This window comes from Myotis yumanensis, unplaced genomic scaffold (assembly GCF_028538775.1).
Source record: "Myotis yumanensis isolate MYYU_CA2020_CCGP unplaced genomic scaffold, mMyoYum1.0.hap1 SCAF_2, whole genome shotgun sequence".
Classification (NCBI taxonomy): domain Eukaryota; kingdom Metazoa; phylum Chordata; class Mammalia; order Chiroptera; family Vespertilionidae; genus Myotis; species Myotis yumanensis.
The window spans coordinates 136,841,952-136,857,922 of NW_027223753.1; the positions used below are offsets into that span (position 1 = coordinate 136,841,952).

The 15,971-nt window shown below is 41.9% G+C and overlaps 1 pseudogene; it reads right to left on the reverse strand.

Annotated features, from left to right (window-relative positions):
- LOC139002594 (gamma-aminobutyric acid receptor subunit rho-3-like) overlaps positions 1-15,500 on the reverse strand; it is a 46,077-nt pseudogene extending 30,577 nt beyond the window's left edge.
- Between the last annotated feature and the right edge of the window lie 471 nt (positions 15,501-15,971).

Genomic DNA, 15,971 nt, shown 5'->3' on the forward strand with positions numbered 1-15,971 from the left:
TCAGATACTGAGGATGGGGGATTCTGGCTAAATTGACTTGTCAGACACAAACACAAAAAGCTCAAAAGGCAGGGTCTGGGGGAGGAGAGAGATCAGAGGAGCCTGAGTAGAGTTTGGTCAAGAATAGAGTTTTGTCAATAGATGGAACCAGGTGACCTGGCTCTGGGCTTGGACTGGCTCTGCTGGTGGCTGGAATAGCTGTGCAGACAATAATGTTGAGTTCTCCTGTGTTCTGGGACTCCCCAAGATCACTCTCGAGTTCAGTGATTAGCTAAAAGGAGTCACAAGAACTCCTCAAAGCTGTTATCTCAACAGTTACGTTTACTGTAGTGAAAGGATACAGATTAACATCAACAATGGAAGAGGGGCCTGGGGCAGGGTCTAGGAGAGACCAGGAGGAGTTTTCACTTGTCCTGTTCCAGTGGAGTTATGTGGACAGTGCTGCATTCTCCCAGCAGTGGTGGGCGACAGCACGCATGGAGCATTGCCAACCAGGGACGGTCCCAAACCTTAGGGTCGAAAGAATCCCGTGAGGGCTGGGCACATCGTATCGGTATGGCGGACCAGTCTCCTTTTCCTCCAGAGGTACCATCGCATGTGGTCAAGCCCCCCCCCCCCCCATCTTAAATGATATAGACAATCTGCTGTAGCCCAAGGCCTCGATAAACAAAGACACTCTAATCAGACAGGATGTTCCAAGGGCTTAGAGGTTACCTCCCAGGTGCTGAGCCAGGGCCCAGTCTTTTTTTTTTTTTTTTTTTAATACATTTTATTGATTTTTTACAGAGAGGAAGGGAGAGGGATAGGGAGTTAGAAACAGCTGCCTCCTGCACACTCCCTACTGGGGATGTGCCCGCAACCAAGGTATATGCCCTTGACCAGAATCGAACCTGGGACCTTTCAGTCCACAGGCCGATGCTCTATCCACTGAGCCAAACCGGTTAGGGCGGGGCCCAGTCTTTGGAATGTGCAGGCTGTGGACAATCAACTAAGTTACTTCTTTAAGGAACATCCTTTCATTGAAATAATTAACTTAATACAGTTAATTCCTAGTGAAGCTTGACTCTAGTACTTATCAGACCTACTTTACTCCTAATTTAAAGCACTATTGAAAGTAGTACTTTCCTTTCATTGCATTTTTTTAAAACATTGACAGCCTTCATGAAATGTCTGGCAATAGCAGCTTTGTACTTAAGTGAACAAGGTGTTATAAGGAACAAAACGAATCTATATTAGTTTCCTATGGCCACTGAAACAAATTACCATAAACTTGGTGGCTTAAAACAACAGAAACCATTATCTCACAGTTCTGGTGACCAGAACTCTAAAAGCAAGGTGTCAGCGGCTCTGGGGCAGGGGAGGAGGGAGGGGACCTTTTCTCTGCCAAGGGCCATTTGAATATTTATAACATCATTCATGGGCCAAACAAAATTGCCAACTTAAAAATTAGCCTGAGGTGGGGGGTGGGGGGGGCAGGTAAGGGGGTGAGATCAATCAAAGGATTTGTATGCATGCATATAAGCATAACCAATGGACACAGACACTAGAGGAGTGAGGGCACGAGCAGAGGGGTGGGGGGGCAATGGGAGAATAAGGACATACCTTAATTAATCAATAAAGAAAAAAAATCTGCAAATAAAAAACAAATTATCCTGCTATATTTGGTCAAACATTTCATTAACTCACCCCTAATGCCTTGGCAGGGCCAGACCAAATGATTTCAAGGGCCTTATGTGCCTGGGGCCAGACATTCCCCACCCCTGCTCTAGGGGGAAAATTCATTCCTTGCCTTTTATCCCTTCTGGCCGCTGACAGCATTCCTGGGCTGGTGGCTGCATCACTCAATCTCTGTCTTAATGGCCACATTGCCTCTACTTTTCCTTTATCATTTCAGTAGGGTCCCAACCAGATAATCCAGGAAAATTTCCCTATCTCAAGATGCTTAACTTAATCACATCTGCGAAGACCCTTTTGGGGCCATATACAGTAATCTTGATAGATTCCAGGGACTAGGATATGGGTATCTTTGGGGGGGCCATTTTTTTTTCAGCTTGCTTCAGTATCTTTCTGAGATTTCTAAGACCTGGAAAAAATTAAATTGCTTAGATTTAGTACCAAACATTTTTTAGAATTGCTTATGATAAGCTACTTAGGATTCATTAGGCTAAAATGAAATATGGTACATTAAAAATGGAGAACTGTTATAGCACAGTGCCAGAACTACTGATTTGAATAAAAACACATGAAAAGGAAGTGAGGAAGTAAGCAGGAACTTATATGATGACTAGACCTTCCCATGAAAAATGAAGGAGATAGTTAAGAAAAGTATTCAGCTAATCCAAGACTGCGTGGTGGGGTGCAGAGATGGGGTGAGGTTGGTGAGGAGGAAAAACAATTTTACAAACCTATAAAATTGTGTGCCAGCCATAGCCGGTTTGGCTCAGTGGATAGAGTGTCAGCCTGCGGACTGAGGGGTCCCAGGTTCGGTTCCAGTCAAGGGCATGCACCTTGGTTGCGGGCACATCCCCAGTGGAGGGTGTGCAGGAGGCGGCTGATCGATGTTTCTCTCTCATCAATGTTTCTGACTCTTTATCCCTCTTCCTTCCTCTCTGTAAAAAACAATAAAATATATTTTTAAAAAATAATAAATATATTGGAAATGGAACTCCCATTTGACCCTGTGATCCCACTTCTAGGTATATATCCCAAGAAACCAGAAACACCTATCAGAAAGGATATATGTAACCAGATGTTCATAGCAGCACAATTCACCATAGCTAAGATCTGGAAACAGCCTAAGTGCCCATCAGTAGATGAATGGATTAGAAAACTGTGGTACATCTACACGATGGAATACTATGCTGCTGTTAAAAAGAAGGAACTCCTACCATTTGCAACATCATGGATGGAACTGGAGAGCATTATGCTAAGTGAAACAAGCCAGTCAATGAAGGAAAAATACCACATGATCTCACTCATTCATGGATAATAAAGACCATTACAAACTTTTGAACAATAATAGATACAGAGGCAGAGCTGCCTCAAACTGATTGTCAAACTGCAGTGGGAAGGCTAGAGAGAGTTGGGGGGCAGGAGGGAGGGGAGTAAGAGATCAACCGAAGGACTTGTATACATGCATATAAGCATAACTAATGGACATAAGACACTGGGGGGTAAGGGAGGGTAGGGGTTTGTCAAGGGCGGGGGGGAAAAAAGGACACTTATCTAATACCCTTTGTAATACTTTAAGCGAAAAAATAAAAAATAAATAAATAAAAAAATAAAAAAACTTGAAAAAAAAAGAAAAAAAAAAGAATCAAAAAGCCAAAAAAGTAATTTTTTATTCTTTGATTTTATTTTTAGGCTGATGAATCACATGTATTATTATTAATTATTGGATAATAAACATTTACTTTCAATAAAAAAAATAATAATAATAATAAATATAAAATAAAAAAAATTGTGTGCCAGACCTTTAAGGGTTTCCATAATTCATCCCCACTCTATTTGTCCAACCTTATTTCCTATCATTCTCCAGCATATGCCCAGAGTGGGTATAGTTAGACTAGGAAACCATTCTTTAAAATCTAGAAGTTAGCCCTGGCCAGCATGCTCAGTGGTTAGAGCAGTGGCCCTCACACCATAGCATTGAGGGTTCGATTCCCAATCAAGGGCACATACTTGGGTTGCAGGTTCAATCTCCAGCCCCACTTGGGGGACATGGGGGAGGCAACCAATCCGTGTGTCTCTGTCATTCTCATGTTTATGTTTCTCTCTGTCTCTCTGTCTCTCCTCTCTCTCCCTCTCTCCCATCTACTCTCTCTAAATATCAATGGAAAAAATATCCTTGGGTGAGGATTAACAACAAAAACAAAAAAATCTGGAAGTTAAACCAGGAAAAAAAATCACATCTTTCACTTGTGTCCTAATTTCCAGCATCACTAAACAGACAGCAGTGTTGAGTTCAGTGTAAAGTAAGACCAGCTTTGGTGTAGACCAAGCATGTCAAACGCATGGCCCGCAGGCCGCATGTGGCCCACAATGAATATTTTTGCAGCCCAGCCAATATAACGGTATATAAGAAACGTTTTAATAAAAATTTCGTAACTTAATTTTTACAATATCCTGTTATACATAATTATTAATCTCGAACTACAACTTTCGCTAATAACTAATTACTATAATCGTGTTGCATTCATTTCCCTTATGCTCTTTATGTACAGGCGCACCATTTCTCTCCACTAATACTAGCAGTGAATATTTTAGCAGCTGATTACCTTGTCATTAGTCTTGTACTGACTTGCTTGGTGTGCGCAACAGGAAATATTTCGCTTTCAGAGAACAAGAAAAACAGGTTCATTTGCGTTATGCTTATTAATTTGGGCACTTATTCAGTATCTGGTAAGTTAATGTTCAAGAAAAAATATTAATTTTTATTTAAATATTCTATTATTTTATGTTAATGATTACTCATTTATTTCAGCCCTTTGTGTTCAGCATGTCTCTATTGAAATAAACATACATTTCTATGAAAATTGAAGCTTTTGCTTTTTTGCAGTCCATATAAACTTAAACCTTATTTATTTGCCCCGTGTTAGCCTTTGAGTTTGACATGCATGGTGTGTAGACAGTCATGGGACAGGAAGTCCAAGGCACAGACAGCTCTCCTCTCCTGAGACTGAAGAGGGCGTTGCCATCAGGGTGTATGCACAGCATGCTGTTCTCCACAGTCATGTCGTGGATGAAGGATCTTTTAGAATCAACAAAAAAGGTATCAGGCACCCAAATCTTTTTGATCAATCTATGATCAAAAGTCATGCTTTTGTTTGTCATGCTAGGGAAGGAGAGCTTTTCATCTTTCCAGTAATCTATATATATATAAGGCTAAGTGTCCACCAGTCCGACCAATAGCTATGATGCGCACTGACCACCAGGGGACAGATGCTCAACGCAGGAGCTGCCATGATGTGCACTGGCCATTTAAAAATAAACGGCACCACGAACCTGGCACCAACAAACCAACACTCAGCTTCCCCCAAGTGGGACACAGACCCCACCACCACCCCAGAGGGACAGCCCACCAAATTGCAGCCAATGCTGCCAAGACCCCCTGGCGCAAAATGTGGCCCACAGCCCAGCCCAGCCCGGAAACGGTGGCTGTGGGCACCAGTTAATGATATGATGTAGCAACACCTAGCTTCCTCTCCCTAGCGACTAGCTTCCTTGGAGTTTCTTTAGCCCAGGAACCCAACTTGCTTTATAGCCAAGTGCAAACATTTTACAGGTCAACCAAATGTTTGTGCATTTTCATGTGCCTCATCTCATTTGATCCTCACAGAAGGGCTGGAGTAGGTAGAAAGGAGACTCAGTGGAATCCTATTTTCCTTTCATTAGCCAGAAAACGGAGATTTAGAAAGCTTAGAAACTTGACCCGACTGAAAAGAAGTAAGAAATGGTGAAACTTGAAAATGACTTCAGGCTTTTTCACTGAGCAGAATATAGTCAAACACTGCTGCAGTTAAATATTTCACCCTTTGAAAAAATAAAGAAGATGGCGGCGTAGGTAAACACCGGAGACCGCTGCCGCAAACAACCATTTCAAAAATACAACTAAAAGACTGAACGGACATCACCCAGAACCACAGGAAGGCTGGCTGAAGAGAGACTCTACAACTAGAAGGAAAGAGAACAGCAAATCGAGGCTCAGAGGCGGCGCAGTGTGGAAAATACAAAGGTACCGAGGTGCGCGCGCAAAGCGGGCTGGTGGCTGAGGGCGCGGTTGTCGTTTTCTGTCGGGAGTGAGTCTCAGACTCTGGGCTCCAGATCCGGGCGAGTCTCTAGGGACCCAGACTCAAACGGGAGAAGCGGGATTATCCGGCATCAGTTGGAACCTGAGGGCAGCTTTCTCTCCAAGGTTTGCAGCGGTTCTGAGAAGCAGAGCCTCTGGGAACGGGACTGAGCGTGGCCATAACTGCTCCCTCCGCCCGCCCTGTTGATCCCGCCCCGCCCAAACTCTGCGCACAGCCATTTGCCGATCGCCTCAGGCAAAGGCTGGATTAGCACCTCCCCAGAAGGCAGACGTTTTCCATACAGCTGATTCCTATAGCCAGTCGGCCTGGGGGTCAAATCCCTCTAGTGTTAACTACAACAATTAAGGCTTGGCTAGAACAAGACTGCGCACAGAGACCACAAGGGGGTGCACCAAGAAAGCATAAAAGATGCGGAGACAAAAAAACATGACAGAAATGGAGGATATGGAGCTAAGAATCGCAATTTTGAGGGCTTGCCATAAATTTGTGCAGAGCCTCACGAAAACTAATGAGACCCTCGATGCTACGATAAAGAAATTAGAAAGTAAGCATACACGGACTGAAATAAAGAATATTATACCCAATAGCAGACCAGAGGAGTACAATAATCAAACCAAAGATTCGACAAAAAACACCCAATTGGAAAAGCAAAATGAAAAAAGAATCCGAAAGTGTGAAGATAGTGTAAGGAGCCTCTGGGACAGCTTTAAGCGGTCTAATATCAGAGTCATTGGAGTGCCAGAAGATGAGAGACAGCAAGATATTGAAAACCTATTTCAAGAAATAATGGCAGAAAACTTCCCCCACCTGGTGAAAGAAATGGACTTACAGGTCCAAGAAGCGCAGAGAACCCCAAACAAAAGGAATCCAAAGAGGACCACACCAAGGCACATCATCATTAAAATGCCAAGAGCAAAAGACAAAGAGAAAATCTTAAAAGCAGCAAGAGAAAGAGGCTCAATTACCTACAAGGGAATACCCATACGACTGTCAGCTGATTTCTCAACAGAAACTTTGCAGGCCAGAAGGGAATGGCAAGAAATATTCAAAGTGCTGAATACCAAGAACCTACAACCAAGATTACTTTATCCAGCAAAGCTATCATTCAGAATTGAAGGTCAGATAAAGAGCTTCACAGATAAGGAAAAACTAAAGGAGTTCATCACCGCCAAACCAGTATTATATGAAATGCTGAAAGGTATCCTTTAAGAAGAGGAAGAAGAAGAAAAAGGTAAAGATACAAATTATGAACAACAAACATGCATCTATCAACAAATGAATCTAAGAATCAAGTGAGTAAATAACCTGATGTACAGAATGAACTGGTGATTATAATAGAATCAGGGACATAGAAAGGGAATAGACTGACTATTCTTGGGGGAAAAAGGGGTGTGGGAGATGCGGGAAGTGACTGGACAAAAATCATGCACCTATGGATGAACACAGTGGGTGGGGAGTGAGGGTGGAGGGTGGGGTGGGAGCTGGAAGGAGGGGAGTTATGGGGGGAAAAAAGAGGAACAAATGTAATAATCTGAACAATAAAGATTTAATTAAAAAAAAAAAAATATTTTACCCTTTGTTCCCCCTGCATGATCTACAATAATAATCTGCTCTGTGTTGATATTTACTGCTGTGTTGCTGACAATTACCTGAAAGAGAAGTTGGGGTGCTTCAGCAGGCTGGAAAAAGTTTGGCTAAATCAGAAAGCAGGTCTAATTAAGCAAGTTTGTTCTATATCTATAAAAGGCTAAGTTGACTCGCACATGCACAATACATATAAAGCTCTCACTGGCACCAATCGCACATGTGTGTTTCAATCTGTCATTGTCGACCGTGAATTTGGTTGACACTTCTACTAAAGAGAAAGGGCGAATAGCGATATTAAAATATTTCTTCTAATTAATTTCCTTTCAATGTGCACGAATCCATGCACCAGGACACTAGTGTCTGAGATAAAAAGTCATCGTAAAATCCTAGGCAGAGAGAAGAAAAGACAAGTCAAAGGCAGTAAGAATATGGTTCAGGCCCTAGCCAGTTTGGCTCAGTGGATAGAGCGTTGGCCTGGAGACTGAAGGTCCCTGGTTCGATTCCGGTCAAGGGCACATGCCCGGGTTTCGGGCTCAATGCCCAGTGGGGGGAGTGCAGAAGGCAGCCAATCAATGATTCTCTCTCATCACTGATGTTTCTCTCTCTCCCTCTCCCTTCCTCTCTGAAATCAATAAAAATATATTTTTTTAAAAAAGAATATGGTTCAGATTGACCACTCAACACCATTAGTCCAGACTGTCTGCCGTGGGTGTTAATGGCCTGTAAGTAAATGGCTTATCTTATATTTCAGGTAGATTCAGGTTGAAGCTAGTGAGCTTCAGTTGCAAAGTCCCTCCCTCACCTGGACTCCAGTGAATGTTGAGAGCTCCTGGGAAGCAGAGAGTATTCAACTTGGGGGAGGAAAGCCAGTTACAACTGGGAAGTATTTCTACATAAGCTCTCTGCAGCATCACCTAAAGAGGTCTCGGAAGAAAAGCACCTGAAACTCCATGCTCTAGAATTTTGCTTTGATTTCTTTTCTCATTGTGAATAAATACTCACTTTTATAATTGATTATAATTGATTTTGTGTCCATAAATCTTATTATGTTTGTTAAAGAACCACCCCTACCCCCAAGTTGAATAAACCACAGTCCCACAAAAACCTGGATGCAGCATTTATTAGAACTGGTAGTGGAAGGAAAGTTGTCAGAGGTACTGGGACAGAGGCAATGATTTTTTGATGCATGAGAGACAGAAAGGACCATGAAATGCTGGTTCTAAAATTCAGGTGTGCAAAAGAATCACCTGAGTCTGTTAAAATGGCACGTTCCCCAGAAGGAAAAAGACAAGTAGGAAAGGAATGAGAATTGGAATCAAGGGCAGAAAGAAGTAGATAGGAGAAAGTAAAACAACCACAACTTTATTAAGCAGAGTAGAAAAAATAAACAACATACATAATTAAAATGATGTGTGGAAATACCAGTGATTTTGACACTATTAAGTCTTCATCCTTTCAGAGAAAAACCAGCACCTCCTGGAGAAACTTAGCATGTTAACCTCTGAAATGCTGGCAGTGCTTTCAAGCTGGACATCTATTCCCACTGGCACTGAAACCCTTCCGCAAGAAGAACGGGCAATATTCTGAGAAGCGACTAAAATTATTTTCATTCAAAGCAGAGAGAGCAATGTTGAAAATATACTTTCAAGATTTTTAAACAACACATTTCTCCATTACCTACTGATTTATTATACATTCAATTATAATAATAAAGGCACGTGCCTAAATAAATGTTATTCCAATAATCATTACACATTTGCTTGGGAACAATTCAATATTTTCCCTCTCATAGTATGCTTAGTGTACAAAAGTGGTGTTTCCAATTTTTTGTTTGGGGGGTTTTGTTTTTTAACTAGTAGTGACTTAAAAAGGAATAACATTTTGACAACATTGCCTAAGAGTGTGTAGAATTCTATATCTTTTATGGAAAATGATGATATTTTATAGTCAGGGAGTGGAGAGGCCATGGAGTTCATGACTCTGGGAAATGTGGGAGCCTTCACTCTCCTGCTGAAAAACCAGCCTCCTTCGCTTGGGCAGAGCCTGGCAGGCCGGAGAACAGTGATGACAGCGAAGCCGTACACGGGGACGCACACACTGAGGAATGGCCCTTCCCAGGTCATCCGTAATCACAACCTGCTTTTAGGATGAAGCAAACATTCTTAGAAATGCGTTTGATGAGAGTATACTAAAAGTCAGAATTGGAGCAACTTCGGACAGAGAACTGCTGAGCTGTGCTTGCAGTTGAGTCTCAGAATCAGGTTCATGGGCCCAGAGAACCTGAATGATGATGCAAGAGAATCCAGTCCAGCCTGAGACCAAGCCATTTCCTTGTTACACCTCACAAAGGGTCTCACCAGTTCCTGTGTAAGAGATGCTGATGCTAATAACTTCATTATTCACACCCGGGCTGGAGTGGCTCAGTTGGTTGGGTGTTGTCCCATGCCCGGAAAGGTTGCTAGTCCGAAACCCAGTCAGGGTATTTGCCCAGATTGCAGGTTTGACCCCTGGTGGGGAGTGTGCAGGAGGCCACCAATGGATGTTTCACTCTCTCATCAATGTTTCTCTCTCCCTCTCCCTTCCTCTTTCTCTAAAAATCAATAAAAATATCTTTAAAAACAAAAATAATTTCATTATTCAGTATTGTATATGAAATTTAATGGACATATATGCTAAAATATTTTATATAGTTATACATATAGTCTTCATATGTTTTCTTTTTATAGGGCCAATTCTCAATTAAATTTTATTGTCTCTGTGTAGTCTTGAGTTGAAAAATACTTTCTTTTTTTTCTTTTTTTAAATTTTATTTTATTGTTTAAAGCATTACAAATAGTAGTACAGTGGGGCCTTGACTTATGAGCTGTCTCTCGGCCGATTTTTTGCTTTGAGTTGACAGAGTAATTTGAGTTAACGAGCTCCTTAACGAGCTCGGTCTCGGAACGAATTAAACTCGTAAGTCAAGGCCCCACTGTACATATGTCAAAAAATACTTTCAATTATTGTTGAAAAATAGAAATCTTGCTCTTTTTTAGCACTGGCTATTTCAGTCAATATTCTTGGATTTCAAAAAGTCAGGACAGAAAAGCTTCTTTACTAAAAATCAATGAATGTCTGGATGTGCCACATGAGACATATATGTGCATATTATTCAATAAAGCACTGAATTATTTTAAATACACAAAACATTATAAAACAAGATGGGCCTTGCCAGTCCCTGTCCAACATCTATGACTTCCTCATTAATTGGCTCATTGATTGGCTCATTGATTCCGGTAAAGGGCGCATGCCAATAAAGGGCACCTTCACTTTATCAACACAGATTCCCCTTTCTCTTTCATGAATCTGACCCCTCCATCTCATTCCTACAGCTGGCCAGGCACTGGGCCTGCCACTTACATATATTTCTGCTTCAGGTTTCAGGAATACCTTACCTGCATCTTAACCACCAACTGCTTCCTGCCACATTGGATCAATTACTTTCTACAGCATTAATAATGACAATTCTGCAAATAATATTGTTCAGTGATATTATGATTAAGCATTAACTTGGTAACTACTCAGTATTACTTCTTTGTAGGATTCAGCTCTGATGGTTTCTGTTTGCCTCTTAGTTGTGGAAGATAGAAAAGGTAGAGAAAACATAAATAAGGAAAATGAGCCACAATTTATAACCCAAGTTAAACAAAAAGCTCCCCTAAATTTATATCCTCCTGTTTCTACATAATGAGTCGATTAATCTTCCAACGCCTTCTAAAAGTAAAAAACACTGCAGAGCAGCTGGTTTTAATGTTAAAGCTAATTAGGAAAACACATTAAGGCAAGAGAAGTGCTGAAGTTACATTTAGCTCAAGAGGAAAGAAGTCTGTGCATTTGTTTGTGTTACGGACACGTGTAAGGAAAGAGAAGATAAATTAAAGCTTGTCTTTAATATCCTGCAGCCTCATTTCCTCAGGAAGGCAGCCTTGAGAGAACAGAGAAATGGGTCACTGGTGTAAGAAGCTGTTCTGACCAGGATAAGAGGTTAAGGACTATGTTTCACAGAGCTACCAGACTGGCACGTCTGACTGAATTTATGGATTTTTCTGCCTGAACACACAGGCCATTTGGACACCATTTAGCTCCAATTGTCAGAAAAATTTCTTAATCGTGGGATGATTTGCCACCTGCCACTAAGTAGCACATTTTAATTGCATTTTTAATAATCCCACAAAGTAGCCTCAGGGAAAAAAAATTTTTTTAAAGCACTCTCACTTAAAAACAAAAATCTTTACGTGTATCTGTAGCCCATCAAGAGAATTAAAGGTCAATATTATGTTTTTCTGGAGTGTGGGGATGATACAGGGAAGGAGGATGAAGGCATAAGTGTTTTAAAATAAAAGCAGTGGGCACAGTAATCTACAGCAGTGTTTCTCAAATTGTAAAATGTACTCACATCACCTGGGGAGCTTGTTAAAATGAAAATTGTGTCAGAAAACCTGAGAGGGAGCCTGAGTTTCTGCGTTTCTAACTAACTCCCAGGTGACTCTGCTGCTGGTCTGGTCCTGGAACCACTTTGAAGGACAAAGCCTTTGTTTCAAGGACAATCTTCTTTTTCTCAATCTTTCTGCCTTTCAGCAGCCTAAAATAGACCCATAAAGACCCTTTCCTCTGGATCAGGAATTCATGTGATTGGGGAACCTAGCCTGACACGAATTAGGGCAGCTTTGTGAGTTAGTGTTAAAGAGAGCATGTGCATCATTTTGAGCTTCCAGCTGCTGCTCAGGAAATGCCAGATCCAAGCCATTCCTGTGAGATTGGCGCCCCTTGTGGCTGAAAGGATCCATAGCCGGGCAACTTTATCAGTATTTTCCTAAGATTTTTGCCAATTAAATGTTGGTAGGAAAAAGAGTTTAGACACTTAAAAAAAATTTTATTTATTTCAGAAAGAAAGGTAGGGAGAGAGAGAGAGATAAAGACATCAATGATGAGAGAGAATCATTGATCGGCTGCCTCCTGCATGCCCCACACTGGGGATTGAGCTCAGAACCTGGGCATGTGCCCTGACCAAAATCTAGCCATGAACCTCCTGGTCCATAGGTCAATGCTCAACCACTGAGCCAGGCCAGCTGGGCTAGACACTTTTTATAGAATCATAGAGACCACGGTACAGAACACCTGGGTTACAGTGGTAGAGTATATTATTGAAGCGATGGGAAAATTTGGTTGGGGGAAAGAAACTGATCTACTGAGAATGGTAGTTAAGTCCAGCATATTTAGGAGAATTGTGGTAAGGATGACACATTTGAGAAGTGGTGATCTAAAGAAAAGAGGAGAAAGAAATAATAGTCTTAGAAGTAAAAGACAGAACATTTTCAAACCTGATTAATTTTTGAGGCTTTTAAAGTCTTAAATTAGACTCAATAACTGTGAGAAATGCTCTGTAAAAACAAATTAAACTCACCAAGGTTTAATCTGATGCTGATCATCTAATTCAGTAGTTACCAAATATGGTCCTCAGACCACCAGCAGCAGCACCACCTAGGAATGTATTACAAATGCACGTTCTGGGCCCACCCAGATCTAGTGAGTTAAAATTTGGCGGGGTGGGGCCCAGTAACCTCTGTGTTAAGAATCCCCCAGGTGGCCCTAGCCGGTTTGGCTCAATGGATAGAGCATTGGCCTGCAGACTGAAGGGTCCCAGGTTTGATTCCTGTCAAGGGCATCTGCCCGGATGCAGGCTCAATCCCCAATACGGGGTATACAGAGGCAGCTGATCAATGATTCTCTCTCACTGATGTTTCTATCTCTCTCCCTCTCCCTTCTTCTCTGAAATCAATAAAAATATTAAAAAAAAAAAAAAAAGAATCCCCCAGGTTGTTCTGATGCTCACTAAAGATTTAGTCACTAATTTAATAAAATCAGAGCCACATCCTTAGAATTGCAACCCAATGGATTACAGGAAATGTTTACAAAAAACAAAAACCCTCAACATAACTAGTTACCTGTTGTACTTTATTTCACTACAGCATAGTGAGAATCAAGTTCCCCACCCGCCCTAAGTTCCGGAAGTGTTAGTTATCAGAAGGCTGAACCGTCCCACTGCGGAACGATCCTGCCTCCCACCCGCACATTCCCTTTCCTTCGATCCACACCTCTAATATTATGAAAATGTCGAGTCAGGAACTGTGGGAGTGGGAGACTTAAGTCCAGGACAGAACATCCGGGTGGGTTAGCAGGGAGGCGGACGGTTCTGTGTAACTGGCTGGTTTCGCCACACCTGTGTATGTCCGGGAACCGTGGCACACTTAGTGATGCGCACATTAAACTATCTGAGGGAGGAAAGACTTTGCTCCAAGTATGCCCCTCTCACATTGTTGGTGCTCTTGTCCCATCATTAAGAAGGGTTCAGGAATCTGGAGAAGGCTGTAGATTAAATAGGAGTCCAGAGACAAAATTTTGAAAGGCATTTGGGGGTCAGAGGAGCTTAACTTAAAGCAGCGGTTCTCAACCTGTGGGTCGCGACCCCTTTGGGGGCCGAACGACCCTTTCACAGGGGTCGCCTAAGACCATCGGAAAACACATGTATAATTACATATTGTTTTTGTGATTAATCACTATGCTTTAATTATGATCAATTTGTAACAATGAAATTGGGGGTCACCACAACATGAGGAACTGTATTAAAGGGTCACGGCATTAGGAAGGTTGAGAACCACAGGCTTAAAGGCAACTAAGATCTAAGTTCTCCTCGTCTCAGGACCCCATGCTTTTTATTAACACAATTTGTCCTGAGGCGAGGCAGAGATATACACTTCAAAGGGTCAGGGTTTATTGTCAGAATGGGGGAATCGTCTACGGCTGTTCAGGTGTTTGGCCAGTAGGAGGCAATAACATGTAGATTAAAATGCCCTTTAGCTGTCTGGCAGCCAAGCAATCATCCCTTTTCAGGTTTGGGGAAATGCCCTCAGCCTTTCCCAACAGGTGACAACGTATGTGACTCAGCCTTTGTTGAGTCCCCAAGTTCCATCAACCTTTTGATGAAACTCTTGAAATTATGGCATGCTGGAATTGACTTCCAGCATCACATGGCCCTCTTCTGCCCTCCTGACCTGCTGTTGCACTTTGCTTCCACTGCTTATTGCATTTTTTTCTTGCCTTGAGCAAATCTCTTACCCTCTCGTTTCCACACTGGAACATTAGGGACCGTGACAGTGTTTGCTTCCTAGGGTCACTGTGAGGGAGGAGTGAGGTGGTGCACATTGCCTGGAACACCAACATTTAGCTCAGTCTTAGGGGCTGCAAATGACTAAAAGGAAAAAAACTCAGTAGAGGTGTCTGGGAGTCAGGCATTTGGCATTCTAGTTCTTCCATGATAGCCAGGTGCTCCAGGTTAAAAGAATATTCAGTAAGATTTTTATGAATAGCATCATGTAATCCAATGTATAGGTTTTAGTTGAAACAAACTGGTGTATATAAGCAGGAAGTGTACTTTTGGTCAAGAAAATATCATTATAAAAGGCTTTTTGTTTTTTAATTATTGGCCTTTACTTGTGTCTTGGTCTTAATTGCTTCCAATTTTCAACTTCATTTTGTAAAGATGATACTCACCCTAAGCCCCACTGGTGTGGCTCACTGGTTGAGAGTCGACCTATGAACCAGGAGGTCATGATTTGATTCCCAGTCAGGGCACATGCCCAGGTTGCCAGCTCAATAATCCCAATTAATGATTCTCTCTCATCATTGATGTTTCTTTCTCACTCTCCCTCTTCCTTCCTCTCTGAAATCAATAAAAATATATTTTTAAAAAATACCTTCAGCTGAAACCGGTTTGGCTCAGTGGATAGAGCGTCGGCCTGCGGACTGAAAGGTCCCAGGTTCGATTCCGGATAAGGGCATGTACCTGGGTTGCGGGCACATCCCCAGTAGGAGATGTGCAGGAGGCAGCTGATCAATGTTTCTCTCTCATCGATGTTTCTGACTCTCTATCTCTCTCCCTTCCTCTCTGTAAAAAATCAATAAAATATATTTTTTTAAAAAAAGAAAAAAACCTTCAAATCCAGGTCTCATTGCAAAATCATGGTCCTCAATGTGGAGAAGTTGCTCATATTTCAGGGGCCTCATTATGGTTTCTTGTTTGCTGTCCCTCCAAAGGGGGAAAATACTTTGGAGATACATATGCTTCTGGAGGTTTTGAGTTAGGTTAGACTTCAGTGTCAACATGGTATCCTCTGAAATATATACATGAAAGCTAGTTTTCTCAGTTCATATTACACATGGCCAAAGCTCTGCCAACATTTACTCTTTATTAGGTATGGTGGTCAGGTCTGATACACCAAACTTTGGAGCACCTCAAATGAAACACTGCGTTTGGATGTAATGCACTGACAGCCAATGTTCCTCAGAATGTGATTTTTAGACCAGGAGAGCCTGGCCACTGCCACCTGGGGGGAGGTGATCAAAATTCAGATCCATGGACCCCATCCCAGATAGTCTAAACCAGAACCCCAGAAAACAGGACTTAGGAATCTGCATCAAACATGCTAAGGGATTCTTGGAGTCATTGAAGTTAAACTACTTTTGCCCTAAGACAGT